The 14,198-nt window shown below is 36.3% G+C and overlaps 1 long non-coding RNA gene across 2 annotated transcripts in view; it reads left to right on the top strand.

The window, feature by feature from the left end:
* The window catches only part of LOC127953502 (uncharacterized), a 57,038-nt gene extending 45,198 nt beyond the window's left edge, over positions 1-11,840 (top strand). Inside the window, exon 3 of one of the 2 annotated variants that reach the window (XR_008153269.1) lies at positions 11,579-11,840. This is a non-coding gene — a long non-coding RNA (uncharacterized LOC127953502). Of the gene's footprint in view, positions 1-10,294; positions 10,794-11,578 lie in introns of those variants that run through there. The other variant, XR_008153268.1, reaches the window with a different exon arrangement.
* The last annotated feature ends 2,358 nt before the right edge of the window (positions 11,841-14,198 follow it).

Genomic DNA, 14,198 nt, shown 5'->3' with positions numbered 1-14,198 from the left:
TCCATGGCGGCGTCACGAAGTTCGATGTCTCGCCATGGGAATAAAATATGCTATTACTCAGGCATAAAATGTCCGATCTTCCCCAAACTGCACATGTGTGATAAGAGTCCTGGCTTGAACACATCTGAAGGCCAAAATTCCATCAGGTGTGGCAAAATGGCTCGATAGCGCCACCTATACACATTCAACAGAGTGCGCCTCGAGCTATGTTTCACGTACATGTACAAAAATCGGTATACATCTGTAACACACCAATACCTACAAAAACGTCTCTTGGTACGAAATCCGAATCCCAACAGGAAGTTGGTTATTTAGAATTTTCTCTGCAAAATTGGCGTTGTTTTTGCCATTTTCAGGGGTTGTACTTTAACGAACTCCTCCTAGAGATTTAGTCAGATCAACACCAAACCTGGTCAGTGTAATCTTAAGCCCTTTGCGATGTTAAATTGCGAAGATCTTTAGATTTCGTTAAAGGGCGTGTCCATGGCGGCCTGACAAATTTCGATGTTTCGCCATGAAAAAGGAAGTTGCTGTAACTCAGACATACAATGTCCAATCTGCCCCAAACTTCACATGTTAGATAAAACTTCTGCCCTTAACAGATCTACATGCCCACATTCAGTTATAGTCTTAGCGCCACCTATTGGCAACAGGAAGTGACATGTTTTACGCTGCGACAAACTACTCCTATAATTTTTTTGAGATTAACATATATTTTGTGGTCTGTCTAATCTAAAGGCCTGTGCAATGTTAACTTTTGGAGATCTTGAGTTTTTGTTAAAGGGCGTTTCCATGGCGCCATGACAAAATTTGATATCTTGCCACAGCAAGAGAAGTTATTGTAACTCAAGCATAAAATGTTCAATCTTCCGCAAACTTCACATGTTTGATCAGAGTCCTGGCCTGAACACATCTGAAGGCCAATATTCCATTATAATGATAGCGCCACCTGCTGGCAACGGTAAGATTGGCACATATATGGGATATACTTTGATATATTCCACTTATATTCAGGACATTAAATGCATATTTCTCAACGTTCACCTTTTTACTAAAGCCACACGATGGCGGTTCGCCCGGGTGCGAGGGCCCGTTCATCGCTGCTTGCAGCTTTAATTATTCTTATTCTTCCGCTTCTCCAAAATGAATCGCATTTTTGAGGGCTTTAACATGCTCAAAAAGTCATGAAACTTTGCACACGCGTAAAACCTGGTGAAAATTTTCGTCTGATATAGGATTCAGAAGAGGGTGTGGCAAAATGGCTCGACAGCGCCACCTATACGAAGAAAATCAACAGCCTTCCAGCTATGTTTCACGTACATGCATGAAAATTGGCACACATATGTAACACACCAATACCTACAAAAAAGACTCTTGGAGCAAAATTCTAAAACCAACAGGAAGTCGGTTATTTGTAATATTATGAGCAAATTTTGTGTAATTTTGGTCATTTCCATATGTTGTATTTTAACGAACTCCTCCTAGAGATTTCTTCAAATCAACACCAAATTTGGTATGCCTAATCTAAAGGCCTTTGCGATGTTAAATTGCGAAGATCTTGAGTTTTCGTTGAAGGGCGTGTCCGTGGCGGCCTGGCGAATTTCGATGATTCGCCATGAAAAATGAAGTTGCTATAACTCAGACATACAATGTCCAATCTGCCCCAAACTTCACATGTTTGATGAGACTCCAAACCTGAACAGATTGACATGCCCATATTCAGTTTTGGTCATAGCGCCACCTATTGGAAACAGGAAATGACATATTTTACGCTGCGACGAACTACTCCTAGAAATTATATGACATCAATGTCTTTTTTGTGGTCAGTCTAATCTAACGGCCTGTGCGATGTTCAGTTGTGAAGATCTTGAGTTTTCATTAAAAGGCTTGGTCATGGCGCCGCGACGAAGTTCGATGTCTCGCCATGGGAATAAAAGATGTTATAACTCAGGCATAAAATGTCCGATCTTCCCCAAACTTCACATGTGTGATAAGAGTCTTGACCTGAACAGATCTGCAGGCCAATATTCCACCGGGTGTGGCAGAATGGCTCTATAGCGCCACCTATACACTTTCAACGGAGTGCGCCTCGAGCTATGTTTCACGTACATGTACAAAAATTGGTACACACATGTAACCCTCCAATACCTACAAAAAAGTGTCTTGGTACGAAATCCGGATCCCAACAGGAAGTCGGTTATTTTGAATTTTCCCTTCAAAATTGGTGTTGTTTTTGCCATTTTCAGGGGTTGTACTTTAACGAACTCCTCCTAGAGATTTATTCAGATCAACACCAAACTTGGTCAGTGTAATCTAAAGCCCTTGGCGATAATAAATTGTGAAGGACTTGAGGTTTCACTAAAGGGCGGGTCCATGGCGGCCTGACAAATTTGGATGTTTCGCCATGAAATAGGATGTTGTTGTAACTCAGGCATAAAATGTCCAATCCTCCCCAAACCTCACATGTTCGATAAAAGTCCTGCCCTGAACACATCTGAAGGCCAATATTCCATTATAATGATAGCGCCACCTGCTGGCAACAGGAAGATTGGAACATATATGGAATAAACATTGATATATTCTACTTATATTTATGAGATTAAACGCATATTTCTCACCGTTCACCTATTAACTAAAGCCACTCGCTGCCGGTGAGCACGGGTGCGAGGGCCCGTTCATCGCTGCTTGCAGCTTTAATTAGGGCTCAAGCCCGAAGGGGCGAAGAGCCCTATTGTTCTTCTAAGGATTATTCTTATTAGGGCCCGAGCACCGATGGTGTGAGGACCCTATTGGAATTGCTCCGTTTATTATTATTATTAGGGCTCAAGCCCGAAGGGGCGAAGAGCCCTATTGTTCTTCTAAGGATTATTCTTATTATTTTTTTTATTTTTTATTAAACCTTCCGGGGGTTTTTAGGGGCCTTAACATGCTCAAAAACTCTTGAAAATTGGCACACACATTGGAATCTGCGGCCATCAGGACGCCGCAGAGGCTGGGACCCGGGCGTGGCACAGGGACTCTACAGCGCCCCCTGGAACACCTTCAGAAATCTTGAACCATAGCTCACACAGACTTGCATGTATTTATATGAAACTCGGTACACTTATAGATCTCATTGAGCCGAACAACTTTCACACTTTATGTCATAGGCTCCACCCAACAGGAAGTCAGCTATTCAGGGCTGTTTAAAAAAAGCATGCTCTGGAATTTGAAATACTCCTCTGAGGTTTTCAACCCGTTCGCCACGAAACTCGGTGAACATGATCTCAAGACATTGGGGATGAAAAATTGAGAGGGGATTTTTGATATCTCGAACGGTTTGCCCGTAGCGAGGCGTGGAAATTATGGCGAGAAATGAGAAACAGAAAATGTCTAATAACATCCACATACATTTCCTGAATTTGATCAAACTTCATTGGTTTGTTCGTTGTATGATACCGATCATATATATATGTGACTATTAAGAGTCAACGTTATAGCGCCACCAACTGGCAGCAGGAAGTGAGTCATTTTCAAAATGCTTTGAATTCAGCATCTTATTTTTACTCTATTTACTTAAAACTTCATCAGAATAATGACAAAACACGGCCGATGTAAATCTGTTGTGGGGATATTGATATCTAATATGGCGTTGCCATGGCAACGTGTCAAACTTGAATGTTCTGTTATGATGAGTTTGATGCAGACAACAACCTCAGATTTACATGAAACTCAAAACACATATCAGTATTAGTGATAGCTAGACAATGGCAAAAGCTTTTAAAAGGGCGTGAAGGAGGCACGCTATAGCGCCACCTTTTGTCAAAAGTGGGGGGTTTAGTTTTAGCTACAGACACCAAACTTGGTACATAAATTGTTCTTATCAAGACGGACAACTTTCTAATTCACAGTCATCAGCTACGACCAACAGGAAGTCGGCTATTTTGATTTGAATATTTAAATTGAGCTCTGATTTAATGCATTCTCCTCACAGGAAATGTTCACTATACTCACCAAACTTTGTCTACATGTTGAAAAAACATTGAGGAACTTAAATTGCGAACGGATTTTGGTTAGCTTGAACCGTTTTGTCGTGGTGATTTTTTGAAATGACAGTAAAAAGGGAATCATTAATTGTCTTGTATTTTTAAATTGCAGCTTCCAAACACTTAAAAAAAATTTCATACAGAGATCAAATCATTCTGAGGACATATGCATAGTTTCATGACTTTACAACACTGTATGATTAAAAGAAAATTAAAAAACTGTCAGACATCTCAACTCACTCTGTCCCTCTGTTTGAGCAATGTATGTGTGCTGACTGAGTGCATGTGTGAGTGTGTGTGTGTGAGTGGGGGATGGGCATGAGCTGAGTGGCAGACACAATGAGAGAGAGAAAGAGAGAGAGAGAGACTTAATCATCTCTTTAATCACCAGAAAAAAAATGTATTTTAAATTGTTATTTTTTGTTGCTGTTGCTAACATTGCTGTTTTCATTACAGCTTAAGAAATCTCTTAGGCCTTATCCTTTTCTGACAGTTTCAGGAATTAAAAACAAAATTCTAAAAATACTTATTTGTGCTGCAAATAATAATTTCAACTCATTTGATACTGACCTATTCCATCCTGTGACATGACATGTATCTACATTTTTAAAATCTCATGGATGTAACAGTAAAACTGTTCAGTTCACAGATCAAGACTAAGCTTCTTTCACAAATGCTTATAATTCATTAAAGGATTTAATAACACTGTAAAATAATGTCTAATTTGTTAACATTAGTAAATGCATTGGTAACACTTTATAATAACTGCACTCATTAGTAAATAGTCAGTTTATGCTTTATAAAGCCTTGTCCCAATATTAATAGTCAGTAGTAAGCAGTTTATAAATACAGCTATAAATAGCTTGTTCTTGGTTTATAAGCACATTTATTAAAAAGGAGAGTAAAGGGTCAGTTATCTTCCTATGAAAAATAAAAAAAAATAAAAATAAACAAACAACAACACAGACTGATACAGAACTCAGAAAGTTTATTGTGGATTTATGATAAAATCAGCATGTAAAAATGAATTCATACTCCTCCGAGAAGACATAAGTAGTTCACACCAAACTTTTTCAACATGATGCTAATATACTGAAGATGTTAAAGTTAATAGTTATTTTACGATATCTTTAACATTTTTCATTTCAACTCTTCATAATTTTTTATATATGTAGAAGTAATCATTTGAAGGAAGCACAGTAAGTTTCATAGCTTTATCATTTTCAAGAGCCAGCATAAAATTAAAACTATCATAACTTATAAATCAAGCTTGCAATTCTTAGTACCAATAATGGCCACCAGATGGAGCTATAGGATTACTTTTAAATAATTATTGTAGAAACGAGTATGATTTAAATCATTTATAGAAATCTTTCAAAGAAAAATAATATGAATTTTATGTATTAACTGATAAAAATGACCCTCACTTAATTAGAATAACAAGCTGAAGTATTGTGAACTGTATATTAAGAAATAATTCTTTATAGGCTTTATGGACAGATAAGTTTTGAGTGACTCTTGAAGGTTCAGCCCCACATCCTCTTTTACCACTGTTTAAAGAATTTATCTTACAGAACAGGTGCGAATGAATTTTGGATAGCTTGAATGGTTTTGTCGTGGTGATTTATTGAAATAACAGTAAAAAAGTAACCAGTAAATGTCTTTTATTTTTTTAAAGTGCGGCTTCTAAATACTTCAAAAAAATGTACACATAGAAGACAAGTCATTCTGAGGAAATATGCATAGTTTCATGACTATACAACACTATATGGATGATAGAAAATTAAAAAACTATCAAACATCTGATGTAACTCTGTCCCTCTTTCACTGTGGGTAATGTGTGTGTGTGTGTGTGTGTGTAAGTCAATTAGGTGTGAAACTATCAGGGAGCATTTAGTCTCCAGCGCCAACATTTTACAGAACTGCCACTTTCCTGGAGTCTCCAGAATTACTCTGTGTCAGGTTCTGAGAGATCTAAGATTCAAAAAAATTATTTAATTAGAATACCATGAAGTATTGTGAAATACTATATATTAAGACTTTATATATAGGCTTTATGAACAGATTAGTGTGACTCGTGAAGGACCAGCACCACCTCCTCTTGTCCAATGGTTTGATGAATATATCTTCCAGAATCCGGGATTAAGATTTAGGAGCTCTTTTTTTATTCCACCTCCTTTCCTGAAAGTCTGTCTTGCAGAATTGACTAAAAATTAATCTTCACATTAATTCCTAATTATTTTGCAATTCTTTTTGTCAGTTCTTCTTGACCTGTTTTTTTTCTTCTTCTTTTCTGACCTCATGACCCAGTCAGCATTTTTTGTACAATGGCCAAGTCTTAACTTATCAATTTCTGTATTGCATTTGTGTTTGATATTTCTCATGTGCTTTACAGTTTGAGTTAAAACTCTTTTTTAGCGCATTTCATCTGTAAAAGAAAACATGCCCAATAATTCTGCACACATGCATATAAGGAGTTTTTCTCTTCCAGCTTTCCTGGACTATTGTATAGCACTCATAAATGATTAAATAAAAAATAATGGTAGTTATTAAGATTGATATGGTTTGGAATTGGTAAAATGTGCTTGGAAAAAAAATCACAATAAAACAATGTTTTAATGTTTAAGTTTGGAATATTAACTGACATGAATGAATGCTATATAAATATTGTTCATGTTAACATAATGTTTAGAAATGAAATATTATTGTAAAGTTTCACTAAAGTTATATATATTGTTCTGTGAATGTGATTTTAAAGTCTTGATGATTCTGATTAACCCTTTAACTGCCTTATCCTTTAAAACCTCACTGCCAGAGGGATATTGTGAATGCATGTGCCCGCTGGGCACAGTTTACCTGATGCCACCGGGGTGGCGATGGCATTGGTGGCTTGAGCCCGCCATCGCTGCTTGCAGCTATATTTAGGGCTCAAGCCTGGAGGGCGAGAGCCCTATTGTTTTCCTTAGGATTATTTGTTATTATTATTATTTATTATTATTATTTTTCTTCAAGGTTTCGGGGGCTTTTGGGGCCCTTAACATGCTTAAAAAGTCTTGAAAATTGGCACACACATTGGAACCTGCGGCCATTAGGGCCGGGCAGAGACTGATACACGGGCGTGGCACAGGGGCTCTACAGCGCCCCCTGGAATATGGAGGGCCATATATCATACATACTTGCACGTAGACATACGAAACTCGGTACACATATAGAACTCATCAATACAAACAACTTTCGTATTGCATATCATAGGCTCCGCCCAACAGGAAGTTGGCTATTTGGGGTTTATTATTCATATTTGTCGTCAAAGTTGTGGGGGCTTTTGGGGTCCTTAACATACTCAAAAACTCTTGAAAGTTTGCGCACAATTTGGAATCTGTGGCCTTTAGGAGCCTGCAGAGGCTGGGACACGGGCGTGGCACAGGGGCTCTACAGCGCCCCCTGGAACACAGTCATAAATGTTGATGTATAGCTCACACATACTTGCACGTGTTAATATGAAACGCAGTACACATATAGATCTCATCGTGCCGAACAACTTGCGTATTGCATGTCATAGGCTCCGCCCAACAGGAAGTCAGCTATTTAGAGTTATGTAAAAAGCGCATGCTCTGGAATTTGAAATACTTGTCATAGGTTTTTTACTCGATTGCCGCCAAACTTGGTCAACATGATCTCAAGACACTGGGGATGAAAAATTGCCAGGGGATTTTTGATATCTCAAACGGTTTGCTCGTGGCGAGGCGTTGAAATTATGGCGAGAAATGAGAAACAGGAAGTGTCTAATACCATCCACATACATTTCCTGATTTTAATCAAACTTCATCAGATTATTCTTTGTATGATGTCGATCGCATATATGTGACTATTAGGAGTCAAAGTTATAGCGCCACCAACTGGCAGCAGGAAGTGTGTCATTTTCAAAATGCTTTGTATTCAGCATCTTATTTTTACTCGATTTGCTTCAAACTTCATCAGAATAATGTTAAAACACAGCCTATGTTAATCTGCTAGGGGGATATTGATATCTAAAAATATTGTTGCCGTGGCAACATGTCAAACTTGAATACTTCTCAGGTGATTTTAAGGCATATAACATGCTTAGAATTTCATCAAACTCAGAACACATATCAGTATTTATGATAACTAGACACTGGCAAAAGTTCATAAGAGGGCGTGGAAGAGGCACTCTATAGCGCCACCTTTTGTCAAAAGTGGGGGGGTTAGTTTTAGCTACAGACACCAAACTCGGTACAAAAATTGTTCTTATCAAGACGGACAACTTTCTAATTCACAGTCATCAGCTACGATCAACAGGAAGTCAGCTATTTTGATTTGAATGTGGATTTTTTTTTACATTTAGCTGTGAATTAATGCATACTGCTCAGAGGAGAGTAACACTATACACACCAAACTTTGTCTACATGATGCCAAAACATTTTAAACAACTTAAATTGCCAAAGGATTTTGGATAGCTTGAACGGTTTTGTCATGGTGATTTTTTTAAATGACAGTAAAAATGAAATTATTAATTGTCCTGCATTTTTAAATTCCAAACACTTCAAAACCTTTTTTCATACAGAAAAAAAGTCATTCTGAATAAATATGGATAGTTTCACGACTTTACAACACTGTATGGATAACAGAAAATTAAAAAACTGTCAGACATCTCATCTCACTCTGTCCATCTGTTTGAGTATTATGTGCTGAGACTTACATTGTCTGAGAGAAAATGCGCCCCTACAGGTGCAATTCCTGAAAGGGAAATTCGACTGAAAGGGAGGAGACTCTCTTTTAGTTTCATTTTTAAATCGGTTAAAATACAAATAAATACTTAGATTTAATTCACACTGACAAGCTAAACCAACATATATGATTATTACCAGGTCAGGGCTCATTAATAATTGATGTGTGGTCAGTGATACCTGAGAAACACGAGAGATGAATCACCGCTCTGAGCAAGAGCGTGTGGAATGATGAGCTCAGAAAAAAACGAGTTTATTCTTGTTTTATAGCTTTTAAAATTAAAATATTAAAGCGATATTACACAATTCACCAATTAGAACACACCAGGAGCTAAATTCAGATGTTTTTTAACTGTTTGTGTGAAAATGAAATATTCGCGGCTGCCTATCTGAAATCACTGCCTCCGATCAGCGCGCACAGTGTCACAAGTTCAAAACTAACGAATTTATTCTTGTTTAAGAGCTTTTTCAAATAAAATATTGTCATAAATGCACACAATACACCCATTATAACACAACACGAGCTAAATGCAGGTGTTTGTGACCCGTTTAAGTGTGCAAGACTATTTGAAAGCGCGACTGGCAGAATAACATATATCTCTCGAGCTGCAGGATTCTGCCTTTCGTCGTAAGAACGAACACATCACGGACAAGATTATTTCAAAATACATAATAGCTTGGCAAATATAAACGAAAACAGCCACGTAGACATAAACTGTTGAGTATTAAATCTGAAGTGGATCTACTGGGTTTGAATATTAAGTGACCGCATATACCAGCTGCTTCTGTCTTCAATTTTAATCTACATATAAAAAAGGAAACTCATTCATCTTGGCTGCTTTTTTAATGTGTGTACGTATTTATTTATTATTTTGCTCTAACAAGAATTAATCTATATTTAATTAAATCAATTACATTTTATTTTACATTTGATTTGTCCATTTCTGCATCTAAACGCCTAAAAACCTAAAACATGCTCTATTATACTATTGTTAGCAATTTCTTTATCGTCCAATTTATCTGGTGTACACACATTTATTTTCATAATAAACTTGTTTCTTAGACTATACACAGTTACAGTGGTCTATAATAAATATTAACAGGTTTTATTCAAGCTGTTTAGAATGATTGCAGTAGGCTAATTTGTTTTTATGTAAATCCCAAAAAATAAATTAAATAAATAAAAAACATTGGAAAACAATAACTGTTGTACTTTTTTATACATTTTGTATAATTTCATAGTTTATGCATTATAGTTATAAAAACAAATAAATTTAGCCACTCACATAGAAATCTTAGGCCTTATCCTTTTCTGACAGTTTTAGGTTTTTTTTAAAAAATCCTAAAAAACCTTATTTGTGCTGCAAATAATAATTTCAAACTCATTTGATACTGACCTCTGACATCCTGTGACATGATATTTATTTGAATTGACATAATCTCATGGATGTAACAGTAAATATGTTCAGCTCACAGATCAAGACTAAGCTGTAATGCAAGCAGAACTTTCACAAATGCTTTTAGGTCAATAAAATCATTACAAAACACTTACAAATCATTTAAGGATTTGATAACACTGTAAAATAATGTCTAATTTGTTAAGATTAGCAAATGCATTAATAACACTTTATAATAACTGCACTCATTAGTAAATAGTCAGTTCATGCTTTATAAAGCCTTGTCCCAATATTAATAGTCATTAGTAAGCAGTTTATAAATACAGCTATAAATAGCTTGTTCTTGGTTTTATAAGCACATTTATTAAAAAGGAGAGTAAAGGGTCAGTTATCTTCCTATGAAAAATAAAAAAATTAAAATAAACAAACAACAACACAGATTGATACAGAACTCAGAAATGTTATTGTGGATTTATGATAAACTCAGCCTGTAAATGAATTCATTCTCCTCCAAGAAGACACAAGTAGTTCACACCAAACTTTTTTTAACATGAAGCCAATATACTGAAGATGTTAAATTGCGAATGGGTTTAGGATACCTTAAATGGTGTGGCCATAGCGATTTATTAAAGTAACATAAAAAAATACAATAGTTATTTTACTATATCTTTAAAATTTTTAATTACAAGTCTTCATAATTTTTTATATACGTAGAAGTCATCATTTGAAGGAAGCACAGTAAGTTTCATAGCTTTATCATTTTCAAGAGCCAGCATAAAATTAAAACTATCATAACATATAAATCAAGCTTGCAATTCTTAGTACCAATAATGGCCACCAGATGGTGTTATAGGATTACTTTTAAATAATTATTGTAGAACCAAGTATGATTTAAATCATTTATAGAAATCTTTCAAAGAAAAATAATATGTATTTTATGTATTTTACTGATAAAATAACCCTCACATAATTAGAATAACAAGCTGAAGTATTGTGAACTGTATATTAAGAATAATTCTTTATAGGCTTTATGGACAGATACGTTTTGAGTGACTCTTGAAGGATCAGCACCACATCCTCTTTTACCACTGTTTAAAGAATTTATCTTACAGAACAGGTGCGAATTAATTTTGAATAGCTTGAATGGTTTTGTCATGGTGATTTTTTGAAATAACAGTGAAAAAGTAACCAGTAAATGTCTTTTATTTTTTTTAAGTGCAGCTTCTAAACACTTCAAAAAATATACACATAGAAGACAAGTCATTTTGAGGAAATATGCATAGTTTCATGACTATACAACACTATATGGATGATAGAAAATTAAAAAACTATCATACATCTGATGTCACTCTGTCCCTCTGTCACTGTGGGTAATGTGTGTGTGTGTGTGTGTGTGTGTTAAGTGAATTAGGTGTGAAACTATCAGGGAGCATTTAGTCTCCAGTGCCAACATTTTACAGAACTGCCACTTTCCTGGAGTCTCAGAATTACAATGTGTCAGGTTCTGAGAGATCTAAGATTCCAAAAAATGATTTAATTAGAATACCATGAAGTATTGTGAAATACTATATATTAAGACTTTATATATAGGCTTTATGAACAGATTAGAGTGACTCGTGAAGGACCAGCACCACCTCCTCTTGTCCGATGGTTTGAGGAATATATTTTCCAGAATCCGGAATTAAGATTTAGGAGCTCATTTTTATTCCACCTCCTTTCCTGAAAGTCTGTCTTGCAAAATTGACTAAAAATTAATCTTCACATTAATTCCTAATTATTTTGCAATTCTTTTTGTCAGTTCTTCTTAACCTGTTTTTTTCTTCTTCTTTTCTGACCTCATGACCCTGTCAGCATTTTTGTACAATGGTCAAGTCTTAATTTATCCATTTCTGTATTGCATTTGTGTTTGATATTTCTCATGGGTATTTCATAATTTTCGACTTTGAGTTAAAACAGTTTGAGTTAAAACTCTTTTTAGCGCATTTCATCTGTAAAAGAAAACATGCCTAATAATTCTGCACACATGAATATAAGGAGTTTTTCTCTTCCAGCTTTCCTGGACTATTGTATAGCACTCATAAATGATTAAATAAAAAATAATGGTAGTTATTAAGATTGATATGGTTTGGAATTGGTAAAATGTGCTTGGAAAAAAATCACAATAAAACAATGTTTTAATGTTTAAGTTTGGAATATTAACTGACATGAATGAATGCTATATAAATATTATTCATGTTAACATAATGTTTATAAATGAAATCTTATTGTAAAGTGTTACTAAAGTTATATATATATATATATAGTTCTGTGAATGTGATTTTAAAGTCTACATGATTCGGATTAACCCTTTAACTGCCATATCCCTTAAAACTTCACTGCCAGAGGGATATTGTGAATGCATGTGCCCGCTGGGCACAGTTTACCTGATGCCACCGGGGTGGCGATGGCATTGGTGGCTTGAGCCCGCCATCGCTGCTTGCAGCTATATTTATTATTCTTCTTCTTCTTCTTCTTCTCCCGAATGAATCGCATTTTTGAGGGCTTTAACATGCTCAAAAAGTCATGAAACTTTGCACACTCGTCAAACCTGGTGAAAATTTTCGTCTGATATAGGATTCAGAAGAGGGTGTGGCAAAATGGCTCGACAGCGCCACCTATACCAAGAAAATCAACAGCCTTCCAGCTATGTTTCACGTACATGCACGAAAATTGGCACACATATGTAACACACCAATACCTACAAAAAAGACTCTTGGAGCGAAATTCTAAACCCAACAGGAAGTCGGTTATTTTTAATATTATGAGCATATTTTGTGTAATTTTGGTCATTTCCATGTGTTGTATTTTAACGAACTCCTCCTAGAGAGTTCTTCAAATCAACACCAAATTTGGTATGCCTAATCTAAAGGCCTTTGCGATGTTAAATTGCGAAGATCCTGACTTTTCGTTGAAGGGCGTGTCCGTGGCGGCCTGGCGAATTTCGATGATTCGCCATGAAAAATGAAGTTGCTATAACTCACACATACAATGACCAATCTGCCCCAAACTTCACATGTTTGATGAGACTCCGAACCTGAACAGATTGACATGCCCATATTCAGTTATAGTCATAGCGCCACCTATTGGCAACAGGAAGTGACATATTTTACGCTGCGACGAACTACTCCTAGAAATTTTATGACATCAATGTCTTTTTTGTGGTCAGTCTAATCTAAAGGCCTGTGCGATGTTCAGTTGTGAAGATCTTGAGTTTTCGTTAAAAGGCTTGTTCATGGCGCCGCGACGAAGTTCGATGTCTCGCCATGCGAATAAAAGATGTTATAACTCAGGCATAAGATGTCCGATCTTCCCCAAACTTCACATGTGTGATAAGAGTCCTGGCCTGAACAGATCTTCAGGCCAATATTCCACCGGGTGTGGCAGAATGGCTCTATAGCGCCACCTATACACTTTCAACGGAGTGCGCCTCGAGCTATGTTTCACGTACATGTACAAAAATTGGTACACACATGTAACACTCCAATACCTACAAAAAAGTCTCTTGGTACGAAATCCGGATCCCAACAGGAAGTCGGTTATTTTGAATTTTCCCTTCAAAATTGCTGCTGTTTTTGCCATTTTCAGGGGTTGTACTTTAACGAACTCCTCCTAGACATTTATTCAGATCAACACCAAACTTGGTCAGTGTAATCTAAAGCCCTTTGCGATAATAAATTGCGAAGGACTTGAGGTTTCGTTAAAGGGCGGGTCCATGGCGGCCTGACAAATTTCGATGTTTCGCCATGAAAAAGGAAGTTGCTGTAACTCAGACATACAATGTCCAATCTGCCCCAAACTTCACATGTTGGATAAGACTCTTGACCTGAACAGATCTACATGCCAATATTCAGTTATAGTCATAGCGCCACCTATTGGCAACAGGAAGTTACATATTTTACACTGCGACAAACTACTCCTTGAAATTTTATGACATCAATGTCTTTTTTGTGGTCAGTCTAATCTAAAGACCTGTGTGATGTTTAGTTGTGAAG

This window comes from Carassius gibelio, chromosome B3, assembly GCF_023724105.1.
Source record: "Carassius gibelio isolate Cgi1373 ecotype wild population from Czech Republic chromosome B3, carGib1.2-hapl.c, whole genome shotgun sequence".
In the NCBI taxonomy this organism is placed as follows: Eukaryota; Metazoa; Chordata; class Actinopteri; order Cypriniformes; family Cyprinidae; genus Carassius; species Carassius gibelio.
This window is presented reverse-complemented; position numbering and strand designations above follow the sequence as displayed.